Source organism: Panthera uncia, chromosome B1 (assembly GCF_023721935.1).
Source record: "Panthera uncia isolate 11264 chromosome B1, Puncia_PCG_1.0, whole genome shotgun sequence".
Lineage (NCBI taxonomy): Eukaryota > Metazoa > Chordata > Mammalia > Carnivora > Felidae > Panthera > Panthera uncia.
The window spans coordinates 153,442,386-153,449,411 of record NC_064811.1 but is presented as its reverse complement, the minus strand read 5'-3'; positions in this window follow the sequence as shown (position 1 = coordinate 153,449,411).

Genomic DNA, 7,026 nt, shown 5'->3' with positions numbered 1-7,026 from the left:
GAGGTCTGTGAGTTCGGGCCCCGCGTCGGGCTCTGTGCTGACAGCTCAGAGCCTGGAGCCTGCTTCGGATTCTGTGTCTCCCTCTCTCTGCCCCTCCCCCGTTTGTGCTCTGTCTCTGTCTCTCAAAAATCAATAAATAAATGTAAAAAAAAATTTTTGTTTAACATTTAAGGTAACTGAGAAGCATTAAGAGATGCCTCCTTTATCAACTTCATTGTAGAGTTAGGTGGGAACAAGCCAACTCCAGAATCTCAAAGGCTAAGAATCACAGAGATTGTTCTCACTACCTGTCAGTGGAGGGTCAGCTGTGGGTTCACTCATCTTCTAAGTGAAAGGAACAGTCCCCATCTGGGATGTACTTACGCCTTAGCAGAAGGAGAGAAGCAGGAGAGCTGGAGAATCATTCTGATGGTTCCTGAAGATTCTAATGGGAACTGGCAGTAGACACAGCCCTTTCCAATCACACTGGCCAAATCAAACCGCATGGCTAAGCCTGGTATTGGTAAGGTGGGGAAGTATAACCCTCCCAAGACAGGTACAGTAACTCTTATGACAATAGGCAGAGATGTGTACTTGTCTTACAGGACAAGAAACAGTAATCCAGAACAACAATGCAATCTGCTATTGGCTAATAGCTTTCCTCCTCCATCTTCACTAGTAGAAATGAAATCCGTGTATGGTTGTGCCATGCAGGTGAGGCATCGGCCCCCACCTCTGAGTAAGCAGTAGCTCTAGATTTTCCATTCTCTAATGTTGGGCCCCAAGGACTTAGGATCTGATTTTCCCAGTCCCTCTTCAAAACTGCCAGTTTAGTTTTAGTTCGTAGGATTCTATTCCCCACTTCTCCCAAGACCCAATGTGCAGAAGAATTCACTGTTCCTTTCTAGACCCTTCTTTGCAGCTTGTACCAAAACAACACAAAGCCTTTCTGCTCTCCTCGCTAAGCATGAAAGGAAACAGAGCTGTGACAAAATGGCCACCAGTGGGAGACCGATGGGGTTCAGTGTCCCCAGAGGCCCCATAACCTGACTGCTTTCTCAGCAGACACGCAGAAGGACCGAATACCTTTCTGAACATGGACTCTGCCACCCTCTTCAATCTCACTCCACCTATCACCAACCCAAAAGACTAAAACATAAAAGCAGTTAGGTTGGGTGCAAAGCTCATAAAACCTAAGCTTCAGTGTTGTACTATTTTCCTAAGCCGCTGTAACCAACTACCACAAACTTGGTAGCTTAAAACAACACTTAGATACTTTTACTCTCTCACCGTGTTAGAAGCGACAGTCTGAAATCAGTATGAGTAGGCCCAAGTCAAAGTGTCAGCTGGGCCACACTCCTAGAAGCTCTAGGGGACATGCATTCCTTGTCCTTCCCGGTTTCTGGTGACTCCCAGCATTTTTTGACTTGTGGGCCTGGCACTCCGGTCTCTGTCTCCATGATCCCATCACCTTAGCTCCTTCTGCCTGCGTCTTCTGTCTCTCTGCCTCCCTCTTATGAAGAGGCATGTGATGGCATTTAGGGCCCATCCAGACAATCCAGGTTAATGTCCCCATCTTGAGATCCTTAACCACATCTGCAAAGACCTTTTATCCACATAAGGTAACATGCACAGGTTCCAGGGATTAGATATGAAATCTTTTGGGGGACCATTTTCAGCCCTACCACAAGGGCCCTCAAATACACAGCTTCTTCTTCACACCTGGGAGAGAGGGTTGCCAGAGGCTCCCTGGGCACATGGCACTTGCTGGGCCAGAAGGGGCCCTGCCAGCGGGGGCTTCAGAGCTCAAAAGAGCTTTTCTAAACCATCAACCGTGGAAAGCAAAACAAGATTGCCCACATAGAGAGTGTTCTCATGTGGGGGCAAACCTGAAATCCTTAAATCCAAAACTTGTGTTTATTTGTGTCTGCACAGAATAAAATTATGAAGAGGGGGTTAAAATCAGCCATGGAGAACTCACTAGGACCACCTTCATTTTCCATCCATACTACAGAAAATACGGCATCATTCCTGCCATCTAAAGAGGTGATTAACCTAGCAAAAGCCAGACGTGTGCAAACATGGTCAGTTATTTATTTAAATTCATAAGCATGTTATCTAGATTTTAGATCTGTGAGTTGTTTCAGTCACAGCTTTGTGATGATCTGGGCTTTGTCGTGACTCTTGTCCCTAGCACACCATCTCCCTGTTATCCGACCAAACCCTAGTTGAGATGCAGCTGTGAAGGGGTTCAGCTGATGTCAACTGAGTTTCAAATCCTTGGGTTAATCAAGAGAGATAAGGTGTTGGTTGGGTGTGACGCCATCAAATGGAAGCCCTTTACAAAGCCCACGGCCACTGATGCAGGGTCAGAAGCTGCTGGTGGCTGAGGGAGAAGGACTCAGACCAGGAGTTTCCACACTCTGTTCAATGCAAGCAGCCTGCATGTGAAAAAGGTCAAGAATCCAGAATATTCTCCTGATAGCTGGGAGCTGATTAAGCCAACACTGGGCGAACTGAATCAGAAAATGAAGGAAGTTGAGAGAGAGCCTCGTGAAGAAAATAGACGAGCGGAATCTCTCCAGACACCTTCATCATCAGAAATGCTGCTATATCCACACCCTATTTCAAAAGCACAGAGCCATCAGCAGACAGCTGTGTGAATACTGCCTGAAAGTAGGCTAATGTGGACCCAAGCCTGACTGCCAACTGGAGAACACATGATCATGAGAACACAAGTTGCCTGTGGCATATCTGGATTCTGGGATGCAGACTTCAGAAGCAACTGCATTGTCCTGAGCTCCCCAAAGCTGGGACGAGACGGGCAGCATCATGGGGTGTGTGTTCTGTGGCTGCAGGGCCTGGACTGTTGCCAACAATGCTGTGGCCGGACTCCTGCTCTGCCCTGGACTTTGAACTTTGATCATGGCCGAGCCATGTAAAGGCTCTGCTGTCTCCTATAAGTGATCTACGGTGAGGACTCAGGATCTGTCCTGGGTGCTCTGTACCCTGAGCCCTGCACGGTCCTCTCCCTGCCCTTTTTCTGGGTTTCTCCCAGCACACACACACACACACACACACACACACACTGCAGAGGAGTGATGGGACTCTGCTGCCTCTGAGCCAGACAGATCCACGACTTCAAAACAATTGGAACCTTGATTTCCATCCCATCGAAAAGACAAACAGACATCGCAGTTCCACATACTCGAGACTTCGTCCTTTCTGCGAAGCCGATGGCATAAACATAAAAATTGGAAGAAAAAAAAATAAGTGAAAGTCACCAGAAAGCTAGCACTGACTCCTGCCACCTTGGCATAACCCATTTTCAGGAAGACGGAAGTCAAGAGGACTTCCAGCAAAGGGAGGAAACATGCAGCCTTGTGCTTTCAGATTCTCTCCACTAGGTGGTGTGTGCTGAGCCTTTGCAAAAATCAAAATCAAAATCAAACATTTTGCGTGACTCCTATTTCCTTCCGAGTACAAATAGGAATTTTGCTTTCTAGGAATGGGAGGTTAAGCCCAGAAAAAAGGAAACTGAATTCAGGTCCAATATTATGGGAGTCTGGTTTTTCTTGTTGTTGTTTTTTGTTGTTGTTGCTTTTCCCACCACACTTCTGCCTTCTATTTTCTCTCTGGAACTATCACCACTGAATGCAAGGCAGAGATTCTCCCTGAACCTTCCTGATTAATAAATGGTTCAGCTTTTCAGTGATCAGTCACCTGTGTTCTTCAGGCCCTAAGTGTGGGTGGAAGGAGCTATTGTCCACTCTTAACAGGTAAAAGGTTAACTGCTTTTTAGTGAGCCCCAAATATTCATGCTTAAAACCAGAAAGGCTCGCCCAAAACCTTGACTTACACCTTGCCATGTAAGAATAGCATAAAGAGGGGTGCCTGGGTGGCTCAGTCGGTTAAGCGGCCGACTTCAGCTCAGGTCATGATCTCGCGGTCCGTGAGTTCGAGCCCCGTGTTGGGCTCTGTGCTGACAGCTCAGAGCCTGGAGCCTGTTTCAGATTCTGTGTCTCCCTCTCTCTCTGACCCTCCCCCGTTCATGCACTGTCTCTCTCTGTCTCAAAAATAAATAAACATTAAAAAAAAAATTAAGAAAAAAAAAAAGAATAGCATAAAGATTACCTTGTGCTGTAAAGTGCTTAACAATCTACCAAATAAGAAGGGACAAAGTCAAAAGTTCTGAATTTCCATTCTGGCTCCACCTTTTAAACCTGTGAAACTGGCCAAGTCACAATTCATAAGAGCCCTCGGTTTCAACATCCACAGAATGGTAGTAATGGTTTGGAAAGCAAGAGATAAAACGTGCGTGAAATCTTAAGGCCTGAAATGCCCAATATCACTAGCTGTTAGGAAAATACAAATCAAAATCACAACAAGGTATTACTCGATACCAATTAGGATAGCTATTATTTTTTTAAAAAATTTAATTCAAATTTTAAAAAAAATTTAAAAACCTAACAAATGTTGGGGCACCTGGGTGGCTCAGTCGGTCGAGCGTCTGATTCTTGATTATGGCTCAGGTCATGATCCCAGAGTCATGGGCTCAGGCTCTGCACGGAGTGTGGAGCCTGCTTAAAATGCTCTCCCTCTCCTTCTCTCACTCTCAAATGCTTTAAACATTTTTTGATTAAAAAAAAATAACAAATGTCGGTGAGGATATGGAGACATCGGAACCTTTATGCATTGCCTGTGGAAACCTAAAATCCTGCAGCTGTGGTGCAGAACACTTTGGCAGCTCCTCAAAAAGCTAAATATAGAATTTGCAGGTGAGCCGGCACTCCACTCCTTGGTATATACTCAAAGGGATTGAAAGCAAGAATTCAAACGGGTACTTGTACACGAATGTTCACAGCGGCATTATTCACGATAACCAAAAGATGGATACAGCCCTAGGGTCTGTCAACAGATGAATGAGTAAGCAAAATGTGGTATGTCCATGCAATGAATTATTATTCAGCCATAAAGAAATATGAAGTACTGACACATCACAACATAAATGAACCTTGCAAACATTATGCTACATGAAATGAACCAACACAAAAAGGACAGATACTGTATTATTCCATTTCATGAGGTACAGAGAATAGGCAAATTCATAGAGACAAAAAGTAGGTTAGAAATTACAACTGGCTTAGGATGACTGGGTGGCTCAGTCGGTCGAGCGTTCGACTTCGGCTCAGGTCATGATCTTGCGATCTGTGAGTTTGAGCCCCGCATTGGGCTCTGTGCTGACAGCTCAGAGCCTGGAGCCTGCTTGGGATTCTGTGTCTCCCTCTCTTTCTGCCCCTCCCCCGCTCATGCTCTGTCTCTCTCTGTCTCAGAAATAAATAAACATTAAATAAATTTTTTTTAAGTTATTGCTTCCTTTCATGGTTACAGAGTTTCTGTTTGGGGTAACAAATGAGATTTGGAAATAGATACCAGTGATGGTTGCACAACATAGTGAATGCAAGTATTGCCACTGAATTTTACACTTAAAAAAATAGTTAAAATGGTAAATTTCATGCTATGTATATTTTGCCAAAATAAGGAAATACAAAATAGTAATAGGCGGATCGAGACCAATTTAGCATTCAAAATCAAGAACAGCTTTGGGGATGGCATTTTTCTCGGTGACTATATTTGGTGATTAAATTCCCTTCTCCATTAAAAAAAAAAAAAAATCCCAAAGCCTGGCACGTAACTCATTCAAATCACATTTGTATTCAGCTCATGTGTGTCGAGTTTCTTCTGGCCCGCTTCATCCTCCCAACAATCCTGCAAGGCACCCGGGAACCACAGCCAAAAAACCTGCTGTCCCTACACAGTATCCTTCCAGAGCAGCTTCTAGGTATAGACTATCGCTTGATCTTAAGCAGAGAGGATAAGAGCAGAAGACACAGTGAAGCGAAAAGTGTAACATCCAGTGAATGAGTGCTCTGTGTGCCAAGCATTTTACATCCCTCCTTGCAGCCCAAATTCTACCTCTGCATTTCCCCAGATCCCTCAGTCGGAAGTAATTTCTCTATATCTGATATTTTCAGGCCTCTTTGAGACATTTCCACAATCTGCTCTAATGTAAGGGTTATATTTGCACGCGTCTCCTTTAGCATATCACGAGGACCTAAAAGGCAGGAGCCCTTCTTCACCCCTGCCTTCTCCCTCCTGTCACCCCCCTGCTCTCCCACCCATCTGCAATGGTTGTGGGGAATGTTGGCCATGCCCACTGTCCCAGCTGTCTCCAATCTGACAGCAGAGTGCGTTTGCCAAGTATTTTTCTCTACGAACAATTGCTTTTCATCTGTTTCATTTACTGTAACCTCAGCTGTTATCAGCTCCTCAAGACATCCACACACTAACAAATCCTAAGAAGGATAAGAAGTAAATGGCACCAGCAGAGAGACTATCTAAAGGAAGGCACTCTGAAAACATCCTGGACTCAGGCTTCAATCCAACAAAGCCCGAGACTTAGTTCGACATATAAAAAAGATGAATACCACCTGGTCCTTATTCCTCAATGAGCTGGCAACTGTCTTTGTACAAGCATCCTTCAGTGAAAATCAGAGCCCCCAAACTACAGAATATCGTCCCCTCATCACACAAGATAAACTCTGGAACAAGATGCTAGTGATATACTTTCCACACATTATCTCACTTAAATTTTACATCAACTTAGTGAAGTCCTTCCCAGTCTGGCATCTGCTATGCCTCTGGTTCTTCTCACTAACCTCTACCCAGAACTCCGTTCTTCAGCCACACAGAACTACCTTCTGTCTGTTTCCTGAAGTTCCAAGTTATCTCTCTTCTGCAGTCCTCTATAAATGGTGCTTTTTCTGCCTGGACCCTCTGCCCTTGTCACTACCACCCACCCTGATGTTCTTCTGACTAATGTCTACTAATCTTTGAGGTCTTAGCTCAGAAGTCTCTTCCTCATGAAAACCTCTTCCACACTCCAAGACTGAGTTTACTACCTATCCTTCAAGATACCATAGGACCCATTAATAATCTCTAAGGTGGCACTAATCAGACTCTTAAAATCAAAGTTCATGTTGACTT